At 35.3% G+C, this 14,939-nt stretch overlaps 1 protein-coding gene across 4 annotated transcripts in view; it reads right to left on the reverse strand.

Annotated features, from left to right (window-relative positions):
- Tbc1d5 (TBC1 domain family member 5) overlaps nt 1-14,939 on the reverse strand; it is a 449,388-nt gene that overhangs the window by 401,490 nt on the left and 32,959 nt on the right. For 3 of the 4 annotated variants that reach the window (XM_026790055.1, XM_013354327.2, XM_026790053.1), the window contains exons 2-3: nt 13,396-13,461; nt 10,380-10,441 (exon numbers count right to left, since the gene is read on the reverse strand). The gene's annotated coding sequence lies outside the window, so the exon portion shown is untranslated. The remainder of the gene's footprint in view (nt 1-10,379; nt 10,442-13,395; nt 13,462-14,939) is intronic. The other variant, XM_026790054.1, reaches the window with a different exon arrangement.

Here is a 14,939-nt window from a genome sequence, read left to right on the forward strand (position 1 = left end):
AGAGCTAGTTCCAGGACAGGCTCCAAAACCACAGAGAAACCCTGTCTCGAAAAACAAAAACAAAAACAAAAACAAAAACAAAAACAAAAACAAAAACAAAAAAGAGATCAGATCGGTCTACAAAGTGAGTTCCCGAGGCCAGCCAGCCAGGACCACACAGTAAGATACTGTTTCATTTTTTTTAATTAAATAAATAAATAGATGCAGTATCACTCCCAAAATTAAATGGTCCATAAATGATAGTGATTATTAAGCAACCTAGACTGCAATTCATAGACATTTTAAAATAAGATTTAGCATGTTCCCTTTTTTCTACAGATGCAGGACAGAAAAACCACAATAAAACCAAAAACTAAATGCCATCATTTTAGTAAGGCTCCTTTGTAAAACAGAGGTAACAACAGAGACAGCAATCCTGAGTTGCTATACACATGAAAGAGCCCTTGCAAAGGCTCTCAATAGCACAAGCTGCACTGCCCTCTTTAAGAGGCGGTTACGTGCAGTAGTAGTTAATAGTTCTTCCCAGAGGGCTGGCACACAAGATTAGTAAATGTTTGATGAAGAGAAGCAAGTCAGTAAGTCAAAACACACTGAATACAGGACCACTTCCAACATTATTGCTTTGTATGCCAGTCAATTGTCCCTTATTTTTATGTTAAAGTTAGAAATCTCTATAAACAAGTCACTAGTAACAGGCAGAAGAAAAGCTCAGTTTCTGGACTTGAACAACAGTAAGCCCTGACAGCAGCACAAGAGCTCATTCTCCTAACACAGCATGCACATTATCTGCTGTTCACTATGTACTTTCTAAGGACCTGACCAGTACAATCAGACCAGGGAAGGTTGTGCTTTCTGACAAACTCTTTCTGTCTATCAGAGAAACTCAGAAGCTGAGCTAGAACCAGGGCAGAAATGTACTTTCGGAGTACTGACTATAAACCTCGGCCATTAAGACAAAGGAGACCACCCTTGTCAAACAGGAGCAGTGGTTTTTATTCAATGTTACCAGAAAGTGGATCTGATCTTTAGCAGACTAATCATCTCCTTTAACAGGGTTTTTAATTAGTCTGAGAACAATAAAGAAGCTCCATTCTTTAAGTATTTAATAAAAAACAAAGATAATAAAGTCAGTCTTTCCTGGCTAAATAAAATGCACATTCTAGATTTCCTATCAGGCCACAAAAAAAAAAATCTTTTCATATTACGAAATGATGAAGAAGCAAAAAAAAAAAATCAAAACAAAACAAAACAAAAATCCCTGACTTAAGAAGAGTCATTTTAGTCATTTCCTTTCCAAACTAAACAAACTTCCTTAAAACTAAGCCTTTGCCTTTGATGCGGCAGCAGCAGGAGGGTGTACAGATAGCTAGCAGGTGCTTCAGCATACCACAAAACCATGGAAGAGAATCAGAAGGACAACCAGCACCACAAGTGACATTAGTCATCACTCAGCTTCTCCGCTTCCTCGGGGCCAGAATAAATAATTTACCAACTCTCTAGCTTCCAATCATTAATTATTTCCTTTGCATCCAAACCACATTTTAACTATGATAGGTTCCGTGGAATAAAACCACACAATAGGAATAATTTCCAAATATAGGGATTATCTGACTATATGTAAATACGAATGTCTACCAGTGTCACAGTGCAGAGGTAGTGGGGTTTGAAGGTGTTCATGTAATAAACTAAGTAAAAGGAAAAGAAAAACCAGTGGGTTACTATACACCTGCCCAAAGAGAGAATCTAAACTCCAGGCAGTAGATTGTAAACCCCCCATTACAATCTCACACTAGGCTGACTGGCTGTAATTGAGGGGTGGGCAGATCTTGCTCCACAACTTTAAGAAAATATTCGTTACTACCCTCAAAGTAGAGGAGCAAAAAAAGTAAAACTGCCACATATGAGAAATTCTTCAAAGTAAGCTTAATATACAAAAAGAATCTTTTAGAAGTATTTTAGTGGGTATTTTAAATTGGTATATGAGAAAAATCACAAAAAAAGAATATTTTCTGCAAATCTTATAATGATGTTAAAAGGTGTTTATTAATGCTATAGAAAGGAGAGAAAGAGAGAACAAAAACAATATCCTAAATAAATATAGTTTTGTTTACGCCTGTCAAGTCTCAACGAATGTAAGACAGCATTTATGATTAACACACAAGACCACTGTGGCACATAATGTATTGCACTGTTAGAGAAACATCTGTCTATTACACAGCATAAACATTTCTCAGCTTCATGAAACTACTGATATGAGAAATGACCCAAACCTATCCATATAGCTAATCTTTTCCTTTAATTTCAGTAAGAAATCCTTTCAGTGAAAAAGTAAAAATAATAATATTCTAATATCTGGCTTGCATGCTATTTTTCTTTTCAAATGTGTTTAAAAGTATACCATTTTCAATCATCATAATTTCACTATTAAGAGAACATAACCATCCGGGAACAAAATCATACTGTTAATAATAAGCAAACCTATGTCTTACTACTTATGTACAGAACAAGTGAGGAACGAGAAGTCTGACAGACTTCTAACAGGCAGACAAATATGAAAGGGGGCCACAGACAGTTAAGCGAAGAAGGCATACTTCACTGTCTCAAACTGATAAAAAAAAGAAAAAGGTCCAGAGGGGCCCCTTCACGGCTGGAACTGGATGTGTTTACCCCAAAGCTGCGGGTTCATCAGCATCTCTTCTTTGTCTAAGTTGACCAAGTCTGATTTAGGGGAAGAGGACACACATTCCAGCCCACCAAACACTTAAAGCCCAGTCCTGCAGGAAAACAGCAAGTTTCTAACAGCTCTAACTTGCAGGGAGTCTTTTGCTCTGAGCATGAGTATGTGTGTGCATGCAGTTCTTCACCTTAAATAAAGATTATCTGCTGCTACTTACTGAGCTGCTTTTCCTGCCCTTTAACTATTTAACTAGCAGAGAAAACAAACCCAAAGAAGACCCCTCAGAGGTAACACAGCACTTGGATTGGTTTGATAAATAAATCAATAGCACACAGGTTAGTTTCCCGCAAACTAAAATTATAAAAATTAGATACAATACATTTTAAACATCTTTCACAAAGTATTTTATAATAAAGATTTTACACTAAGAGAAGGAAAGGTTTGGGTACCCTACCAGTTGTTTTCCTATTGCTGTATTAAACACCAAAATCAAAACAACTCAGACAAGAGTTTACTTGGTCTTACAGTTCCAGAGGGTTAGAGTCCAAAGTGCAGAGCAGAGGCAGCAGGCAGACAGAGTGACTGGAAAAGGAGCTAAGAGCTCACATCCTCAATAGCAAGAAGAAAGCAGAAAGCAAACTGAAAATGGTTTGAGTCTTTAAATTCTCAAAGCCCACCTCCAGTGACATACTTCCTCCAAGAAAGCTGCACCTCAAGAACTTCATCAAACAGTGCCACCAACTGGGGACCAGGTATTCAAATACGTAAGTTTTAGGGAGATATGCTCATTGAAATCATACACTGACCTATGTGCTCAAAGTATGGAACCTTGCAGACCCCCACAAATATTCGTGTAGACTTCAATATATAATGCTGACATTCAGTATCAGTGAAAAGAAAATAAATGCACAAATACTGTAGCGTGAAATACTACAGAACAGTGAGAATAAATCATATATTTAAAAGTAGCATGTGTTAAATTCAGTATAAACTAGAAAATTCCCAGTACAGAATTTTGTTTTATTTTTGTTTGTTTATTTATTTATTTGGGTTTTTTTGAGATGGGGCTTCCCTGTAACAGCACTGGCTGTCTTGGAAGTCAGAGATCCACCTACATCTGCCTCCTGAGTCCTGGGATCAAGGCGGGGTAGCCCATTAAGTGGCAAGATAAAAGGTGTGTGCCACCACGCCTGGCAAAGATTTAGTTTCAGGTGCGTTGATATTTTGCCTGCATGTATGTCTGTGTGAGGGTACTAGATGCCCTGGAACTGAAGCTACACACAGTTGTGAGCCATGTGGGTGCTAGAAATTGAACCAAAGTCCTCTGGAATAAGTCAGACAGTGCCCTTAACTGCTGAATCATATTTCCAGCCCAAAAAAGATTTTAAGTAAATGGTTATAACATTTGCTGAGAGAGAGAGAGAAAAAAAAATAGGAGACCAACTCTCAATTCCACAACTGTAACAACTTGGGACCTGTTACTTCATTAGCATATTCTTCTCAATTTTCTTCACATGAAAAATCAGACTTTTACTTATTTAAAAAGCAAACAGAAACCCCAAATAAGATTTTAGACATACTTAATGAAACATGAAAAAAATCAAGTACTATAAGGAGAATGAGCTTTCTTCTACTATCTGAACTTGCTAACTCCATTTCTTTTTGTTTGAAATTTTTTATATTTTTGAGCATTCCATACACAAGTACTGTGGTAACATCATTCCCACCTCTCCCTCTAACCTACTCCCCAATCCTATTTCTTTATAGGCCTTGGCAAATACCATCTATAGCTAAATACAAGCAAAATGCCTTTCAGCAAAAATTATATTTCCATAAAGAAGTTCAAAATACTTTTGTCACCAAGAAGAAACTGCTAATTGTCACAGAAACACTGCTGATTGTCTCAGAAACTAGCACAAAGTAGCAGTCATCTAATTTAAAGAGTTACTGGCTTATTAACTTAAACGAGAAATTATATCCAACTTATATTGACATTTTCTATCTGAAGTATGTTATGCAGTATTGTGATTTATCTCATAACTACACCAGAGTATGTTCAAATTCTCTCAACCCTGGAATAAACTTGAACAATGAAGTAATCACAACTATTAAGCAATGCAGTTTCCCAGACATTTTACAAGTTTATACAGTAAAATAATTATATTATTTCCTCCTAAGTCTCATGAAATTTTTGTGTATACTGGGCTCAGTGTAATCTAATTAAGGCAATGAAGTACAAAGTAAAGCTAAAGAGATGGATTAATATAGGTATATGGAATGACAAAAATGGTGTAAAATAGGAACTTGGCACACTCAAAAAGTAACTTTACTAAATCTTTTTTGAAGGCCATGGTGTCAAGAAGGGGTAAAATTAGCCCAATTTTAATTAAAAAATACAATATAAATAATAGCTAATGGTATCTTGAAAAATATTAATATTAAATTGAAATCAAAATATATGATTGCAGAAAAAATAATTCTTAAGATCAATTACTTTGGTTATATAAAATCATTGCAAGGCAAAAAAAAAAAAAACCAAATACCTCAACAACTTTAGAATACTATTAAATAAATGAATCATGTTATCTTTACATCAGACCTAAGATAGGAAAAGACACATCTTGAGACATGGAAGTTGTCTTACTAATACTTTTCTATTGCTGTGCTAGGACCCCATGACCAGACAAATGGATACTCACAGCTTCAGAGGGCTCGAGTCCATTGTCATCATAGGGAGCAGGCAGCAGGCAGGCACAGAGCATTGGGACAGTGGAGGACAAACATGCCTCTACAGTTACTTGGTTAAAGTAATCAAGCCATCTATAAACTAAACACAAACTAGAAATGAGGCTTTTAGAGTCGAATTAGAACTAAATAATGTAAGTAAGCCATCAAATGAAAGAGGTAGGAAAAGGGAAGGGAGAAGGGAAAATTTAAGCTACACTCTTGAAGTTCTGTTTTATCACACAGAATTTACTCAGAAAATAGGATTAAAATGATCTGACAAAACTGCCAGCTTTACCATCATATGTGATACGAAGCACATATTTTTTTTAAAAAAAATTAGTAAGATCACTGGATCGTTCAACAAAATTGTAAATTCTGAAAGTTTAACGAACAGAATTAGCTTTCAGTAAATGTCAAACACACTGTTAATTACCAGACTTAAGGCAAAAAGAAACACAGAATGCTTCAATATTTGATATAAAAAATGACAACTGTCCACTTTACTGTGGTCCACTTTGCCTGTTTATCTTTCTATTCCCAGTAATAATACCCTTTCATTGTGTCCTCCGTGAAAATGAGCTCTAACCCTTCAGCCCTGATTGGGATGCGAAGTTATCAAACTCAGGGATCTATGTGAGAGAGGAGGCAGAAGGATTGTAAGAAGGCAAAGGATTCCAAGAAAACAGCATCCTCCATACACAACAGGACTGATACACATGTGAGCACAGAGGCTGTCACAGCACACACAAGACCTGCACAGTTCTCCCCAGACAAGGGCCAGCAGAATGGAAAAGGGGTGGGCACAAAGTCCCACCTCTAACCAAGAAGCTCATAGAGGGAAAATCAGTTTCCTCCAACAGAATGTCACTGGTTATATCAACCACACTCCAGAGCAGGCCTCATGCAAAGAAGTGATCAATACAAAATGGATTTCATGTTTTTATGTATACTTTTTGTTACAGCTTATTGGCTTTTGTTTTGTGTTTTCTTTAATTTTCTTGGTTTTTGAGAGAGAACATGAATCAGGTGGGGATCTACGAACTGAGAAGACTCAGAAGAGAAGGCATATGAGCAAAATTTTTTTAAGTAATGAAAAACATCAACAAATGTAAACTTAGCTATGACATAAAGTATTCCTCGCTTCTTTATTAGTTATATAAGGCACAACTGAATGAGCTAAAGCAAAGGTAAATAGGTGCCAACAGCAGTACAGTGGTAGCCTTTCCCAAAAGACAGCCACCAACCACACTGGCTGAGGTAAAACAAACAAAAGATAAATAGTGGCCCATAATAAAATTGTTTAAGAAAAAAAGACAACTTTAAAGATATTTTAATCAAGTGAAAGTGCTTCTCAACAGGCAGTACACAGGCTATCAGAACCCAGGAAGGCTCCACTCGACAGTTGCCTATCCTGGCCAATAACGGCTTCAAAACTGTCTTAGATAAGATAACAAATTCATAGTCATCATAGCAATGGTAATATTTCATATCACTAAGTGAACTAGGATTTCATGATATAATATTATCTAAATAATTACAACTTTGAATTACCCTCACCTGCTTGCTATGGCATTCACACCAACCCACACACAAACTGTTGTTGAATTCATCTGTTGTCTAATGGATTTGGTGTACCTATTTAAGAACCAGGATGGAGATCTTCCTGTTTGAAGATAGCAAATAGAGTTAGAGAAACCCTTTCCCATAAGCCTCATACAAACTGACATCTTTTTTTACTCTCTGAGACTCCCAAGAGTCGTTTAAATAATTACATGTGATTTAAAAACTGTACTGAACTGGACATGGTAGTGTATGTCTTTGATCCCAGCACTTAAGAGGCTAAGACAGGAGGATAAGAAGTCCCAGGCCAGCCTGGGCTAGATAGTGGAACCCTGTCTCTAAAATAAGTAGCTGTGTTAGAAGCTGAAATGATTACTTTGTCCTGTTTATGAACATGTTAAAATGCTTGTGTCCTGTATTAAGGCTTGATTTAATAGTATGTGGCCATGTATGTAAAAACCTAACCACCAATCATCCTTTTAAAAATATGTGTCTAGTCCTAACAATATTATAGTATTCTTATGGACAAATCATACTGGAACAAACAGAGCCCTGGGCATGCCTTGAGGTTAACTGTCAAAGATGTGATCTTTGTATTGATTATCTGGCAGGTAAATACATAGGATCTCAGAGATACAAGTACGCAGTTTTGTTCGATTCTATGCATTAAAAATATCCAATCAGAAAATACAAGTAGTTCAAGTTATATGTCTACCATTCAAAAAAGATAATTGGGTATAACACAAACTGAACAAGCTAAACCTGTAAAAAAAAATGTGACTAATAAATTAGAACAATCTCCAGCTAAATACTGTATTATACTATCTCTCTCTATATAAAAATAATAGATATAGAAAGGCCCCCTTGAGCTAACTAAATGATTCCTAATCCCAATGCCCCCCACTTACGTTCAGCTATATGACAATAAAAAGCTACTTAACATCTCCAACTCTCTATTTCCTCATCCTTAAAATAAAAAAAAAAAAGAAAGAACGAAAATTACAATTACAGTGTTACTTCATTGGGAAAGTCATGAAATCTAACTAAAATATACTGGGTATTTACCATATTTATATATGGTAAGAACTGAATAATATTATCTATAATAGGCTATATTAATATCTCTTTTCAAACACAAGCTCTTTGGTGGTTTTCTCAAGACAAGGTTTCTCTGTGCACCAACTCTAGCTGTCCTAGAACTTGTTCTGTAGACCAGATTGGCCTCAAACACACAGAGATGCGCCTACCTCTGCCTCACAAATGCTGGGATTAAAGGCATGTGCCACCACCACCAGCTCAAACACAAGTTCTTAAAATTATCTTACTGTCAGAATAAATTCCCAGATGCCTGTGCTTCAGTAATTATATATACATGTGTATCATCAAAGGAATAATCACTTGTACAATTCAGTTAGTACTCTATCAATAGATGTTAATAATAATGTACCTTCAGTAGATTACCATGACTGCTAACACATACTTTATTCAGAAATGCAGAATGCAGTGGTATTTCAATTGTAATTTCATAAATAAAGTTTGCCTGAAGATCAGAGAGTAAAACAGCCACATTGGTCAGCCTTGCACACCAGGCAGTGGTGACACACATCTTATCCCAGTAGTCACATTAATTTGTCACAGAAACCAGGAGTTCGTGGTGCACATATTTAATCCCAGCCCTAGAGAGAAATATAAAACGGGAGGAGACAGCTCTCAGGCACAGTCTCATTCTGAGATTCCTGGAGGCAGGATCACGTTTCAGACTAAGACAGAGGTAAGAGCCAGTGCCTGGCTATTTTGCTTTTCTGACCTTCAGGTTGAACCCTAATATCTATCTCTGGGTTTTTATTAATCATCCTACAGGAGAATGCAACACTTTTCTTCAAAAGACCACAACAAGTATATTAAAGAACATTTTAAAATGGAATTCCATATCCAACAATATATGAAGCTCTTTTCTATAGAGTAGAAAACCCAGATATGTCTGGTATACACACTTCTAAATACATGTTTCATAAATCACTGAAGAACATTTTTCAAGACAAGCATAAAAAGATATTACTGCAGCATTTTAATTAAATATTAATATATGGAATCTTTTGAGGGAAGAGTTTGGATATATGTGCATAATCTACAGTTCTGTAATAGAACCTACCTAGAGGAGTCACAGTGTTCTCAACTTTAGAGATACAGGGCAGCTTCTTTCCAAGTGTAAAAAGTAACGAGCATAATGAGGAAATGAAAACCATGCTGCAGACATGGCATGCCCTTGTTCACGTGACTACTTACATACTCATACTAAAGGAAAACTCTGATAATTACCATTATGAAACAGGATCAGAAGAAGAAATGATATTCATTGTTTATAACAGAAAACAATCCAACTTATTAGAATTATTTGTAAGATGAAGTAAATAAATGTCATTATGAGAGATAGAAAATTTATATAAGTATCTTGCTGTTTTCCAAATGTCCATATACTCAACTTTAAGCAAAGAAGGGATCCAAATCTAAGTTGCAATTCAATTCTATGAACTTTGCCCAAAGTATTCCAGGGGTAAAACAGACTTGTCAGTAAAATTAAATAATTCCATCATTTATTTCAAAACAAGAAATGCAGACCTGCCTTCAGAGAGACAAAAAATAATGTCAAGTTACAGTTTTGTTTACATATGAAACACTATCATTAATCAGCAAGTGATTCACAATGACCACATACACAATACCCTGACACTTTATCACCTAAAAGGTAAAAGTTAATGCTAAATGATGAAACGTAGCTAAAATCTTATCACTGACATAAATTACCAACAGAGTAAAAATAAAAAGAAGTTCGTGGCACTGGAATGAATGTACTCTCTGCCTTAGAGCTAATACTTTAATTTTCAAGAACCACAAAGAAAAAAATCAAAACTAGTCAGGAACAATGCAGCGTCTAAAAGCAATAAACTCAAAATTAAGTTATAAATAATTTAAAACATGTCATGAAGATGTATTAATAATTCATCAGATAAATAATTTACTAAATAATCAAATAAATAAATAATGAAATACATAAATAAATCAGCAAATAAATAATTCTACAAAATAACCTAAACAATAAGCCACCCAAACAAATCACAACCTATAAAACTACAATGACTTTCTGGATTCTGATAGTTTTAAATAAGCAAATGTACACAGAATATATCAATCCTTGTTAGAATTAGAAATATTTTTCAATGCTATTGGAAAATTCCTCATCTTAATACATGAGAACACATTTTCAATTTTTAAAAGCAACACGGGACTAGGCCTTATAAATTATTAAGATGATTATAATATCTACCTCTATATTTTGCATGTATCTTTAACATATTTTCCCTGAAACAAATGGACATGAAATATTCTTAAACTTCTTTTTCAAACGAATACTTACAGTATCACAGCGCTTCAGCCTTTCTGCCGTTTTCCTCTCTTCACCCAGCCATCAGAACCTCTCTGCAATGGGACAACAACAAGAAAAGCCTTAGTGTGGACTGACAGCACTTCACTCACATACAATCCGTATCTATGAGTCCACAAAATAGTGGGGAGTGGACCGCAGTAGACAAACTGCGTCAAGTTTTAGAAATTCAGCCTCAAAGCTGAGCTTCCTCTATTGGAGCTGACACACAAGCTGTAACAATTTGCAGGATTTCAGATTATGACGACAAAACCTTACAAAGACAAAGCAACTGACTGACATCTAAAGTGTCCTTAAATTTGAGAATCTCAAAGTCTTGAAAAGTATACAATGAGATCACCTAACTGTTACAAACTGAATTTAGTCACAACCTAATTAGCATAAAGGGGTCAACTACTAGGGAGACAAATATAGTCTTCACTAAACATTTTCTAAAGTTTCTCATGTACTCCATATACAGCATTCTTGAAATCTTTCTGATTTGTCTATAAAACTTCAGGACTGTGTTGGATCTATGTTCTTCACTTAGCTAACACTGAAGATATAAACATTTTTAGAAACAGTACTAGAAAGAGTAAAATGGTGATAAAATGGTTTTAATTGTTCAGCTATCAAAAAATTTTTCAAAATTCCAAAACATTCTATCATATAATATATATACAGCTTTTAATGTTTTATATTTTTCCTTTAACACTATCAAAAATTTTCTGAAACAATATTTATTATTACAAAAATCACTTGAGCACTGAAGAGACGGCTCAGTGGTTAAGAAGAGCGCAGCTCTTCCAGAGGAATACAATTTCATCCTCAGCATACAAAACAGGCAGTTCACAAACACCTACACAACTCCAACTCCAAGGACCCCTGGCCTTTTGAAGCACCCCCACTCACAGGTACATATACACACACACGATTAAAAATAATTTAAAAACTATTAGAAGCACTTGTGATAGCTATCCTCGCTCGTCAAACTGGCTATATTTGAAATGAACTAAAAACCAAAAGGCAGGGTATACTGTGAGGGATTTTTTTTCCTTAATTAAATCATTTGAAGTAGGAAGACCCACTTCTAATTCAGATCTTCTGAGGTGGGAAGGCCCACTTTTAGTCTGGGCCACACCTTCTGCTGGCAGCCTATATGAAGGACATGGAAGAAGAAAGCTTGCTTGCTGTCTTTGCCTGATTCTTCTCTTTCTCACTGGGGAGTCCATTCCTTCACTGGCAACTGAGCCTACTTCAGGATTATGGCATATGCCGAACATCAGCTGGTGAACCTTCCGTTGGTAGAGAGTCATTGTTGGACTAGCTGGACCACAGCTTGTAAATTATTCTGATAAATCCCGTGTGTGTGTGTGTGTGTGTGTGTGTGTGTGTGTGTGTGTGTGTGTAAATTTTGTTCTTGTAGAGAACCCTGACTAATGCAGAACTCAAGAACAAATAGGGAAGTAGAAAAAGACAAGATCTCCCAAGTAAATTGGGAGTTTGGGGATCATGTGGGGATCATGGGAGAGAATGTACCATGAGCCTCACACATGCTGGGCAAAGCATTCTACAACTGAGCTATATCCCCAGTCTGTTTTTATTTTTCTCTTATTGTCTTTCTTTTTTATTTTAGTTTTTAAAAATTTTTATTTAATTGGCCAGGCTAGCCTTCAACTTCTGAACCTCGTGCTTCCCCCATCCAAGTACCCAGAATTTCTGGGCTGAACCACCACCAGCTTAGGTACTTCTCAAACATTCCAAGAAACATTTATTTTTCAATGGTTAATTCTTAGAATTTATTATATATTATTTACAGAATATCTGCTAACTTTATCTTCTTTTTTCTAAGCAATTAAGAACTAACACTAGTGTTAAGCTGTAAATATTAGCAAGAAAATCAAGTGGAAATAGTTCATGCCTTGTTCTCACCTAATTATAAAAATTACCTTAAAAGGTTATGTAACTTTTTTCAAATTCTATATAGTTAAAATCTTAACTGTTCCTAATTATATATCTGAACTGAAATTATAATAAATTAAATATTCTAAATTTAAACATCATTATGAATTTTACAATTAAGTCATTCTTATAATTTATATAAAATCTTTTAACGAAAAATTAGATCTAAAATTCTAACACCTTTTTGTAAATAAAGTCATTAATTTTCAGTCATCCTTTGATTAGATTGACATTTATATGCAAAGATATATAGGTTATTATTTTTGGTTTTAAGTTCCTCCTAACAAGTATAAATAAAAATCATTAACTAAAGGTTATTTAAAGTTTTTCAATTTAAATTAGGCTTCCTAAACTTAGGATAATTTTTGGTAAATGCTTTTTATTTAAAAAGTATAAACTGCCATATAATTATAAATGCAATTTAAATCTGTTACTTAATTTGATATAATTTAAATTCAAAGAAATAAAGAATAGTTATTATAACTTTTAATTAGACTACATTTGAAATAGTTATTTTTATGTCACTTTAAAAATGTGTGAAATTTTTTTTGAAAAAGATTGTTTTAAAAAAATAAAAGAAAAAAAGGTAGAGTTATATACCATTTCCACTTCATTTTACTGTCAATGTTTTATTTTATGTTAAAATTAATCCTTGTGTTCTAAGAGATGGCACTGAACTCAATTTCACTACTCAATAACATTTGTAAATTTGCTATAGTCAAGTGAAGTTCATTAAAAAAATGCTAGTCAACAAGAGCTCTAGCCATAGTTTACAAATAAAGTTTCTAGAGTCCTTAAGAGACTGAATTTATATCCTGTATGGTTACTGACTGAACTATTATAATCAAAAAATTTATAACAAAAATTAATATAAAAAATATTTAAGTAAAAGAAATATTTCACAGTCCACTGTAGAAACTATGCTTTCAATATTTCACTACACAAAAATCAGATAAATGATGTAGTTTAGCAATTCTGTATACTCGTTCTCATCTCTGTGAATAAACACAAATCTAATGGTTCATGTGACTTAGTGTGGTCTACTCACAACTCATTTGTAAATGCTTCATCAATAAGAGAAAGACTCATCCGTTCAAAGAAAGCAGGACAATTCCTATACAGGAAGAAATGGGAAAATATAAGTATGCTATACTAACTCTGGTATCAAATTTACTAATGTGCATTTTCAGGTTGAAAAATTTTAAACTATTTTTAAATGCACATAATACCATTCTAATACCCATGTTTTCATCAATAAAAATTTATACTAAGCACAATTCATATTATGTCTTCTAATTTAAATAAATACAAAAGACTATCTGTTCATCTCTGTACATTATAAAAAAAATAAACGGGAAAAACTGAAGCCTGTTTACAACCTCTAGGACAGTGGTTTCCAACCTGTGGATCACCTAAAGCCATCAGAAAACAAAGATATTTACATTACCATTCATAACAGTAGCAAAATTACAATGAAGAAATAACAATAAAAACAATTTTATGTGGGAGTCAGCACAACATGAGGAACTGTAATAAATGGTCGCAGCAGCATTAGGAAGGATGAGAACCACTACTCTTAGGATCACCTCAATACTAACCACTCCCCTAACTGGTAGGTAAGTTCATTTCTCATTTTTTATTTACACATACAACAATGTGTTTTATATTTTCAATTATCATAAATGGTATCACACTAAAAGTATTTAATACTTTTAATTCAATAGTAGTTTTAAGATCTACTGGGCTGATCTCTCGGCGCCAGGAGAGCCAACATTGGGGTGAGTTTCTGACCCCTTGGCGCCAGCCCGGGACAGGGAACTCAGAAGTTCCTCAACCCCCTACCCTTCTTGGGCTCTCTGCAGGGCCTCTACTCCCTGCATACTGCCTCTTTCTTCCTATCCCACCCAGCTTGCATCCAGAACCCTCCCCACTTCGGCCCCCCTGCCCTCTTTCAGCACATAATATCACCCAGCCCAGCCTGTCTGGGCACTCGGTCCGAATCCTCAGGGCAACCAAGCAGGCAGGAGTTCCTTTGTTTCTATAGCCTGCCTGAACCAAGCAAGGTAGGCGCTTTGTTTACAAGGTACCCCACCAGCACGGAGACATGATCTCGGTGCCAGGAGAGCCAGCATTGGGGAGAGTCATCATTGGGCACGGAGATCTGATCTCGGCACCAGGAGAGCCATCACTGGGGAGAGCCATCACTGGGAAGGTACATCAGTAGGTAAAGAGACCTGATCCGGTAAAAGTAGATCCATAGGGGAGCATTTGGAGGAGGAGATGGGCAGATGCCAATGCAAGAATTCATCCAACAATCTGAAAAGCAACATGAAGCCACCAGAAACCAGCGACCTCACAACGGGAGGACATGAACACCTTAATCAAGAAAAAGTAGAAAAGATTGACTTCATGAAAGTGACTGACAACCTTAAACAGCATGTAAAGAACGCCCTTATAGAAATGGATGAGAAATATAACAGAAAGTTTGAAGAATTGAATAAATATGAATAAATCAGTGAATGATACACTAGAAAACCAAGGAAAAACAATCAAACAGATAATGGAAACAGTTCAAGACTTGAAAACTGAAAT

This window comes from Microtus ochrogaster, unplaced genomic scaffold (assembly GCF_000317375.1).
Source record: "Microtus ochrogaster isolate Prairie Vole_2 unplaced genomic scaffold, MicOch1.0 UNK40, whole genome shotgun sequence".
NCBI lineage: Eukaryota > Metazoa > Chordata > Mammalia > Rodentia > Cricetidae > Microtus > Microtus ochrogaster.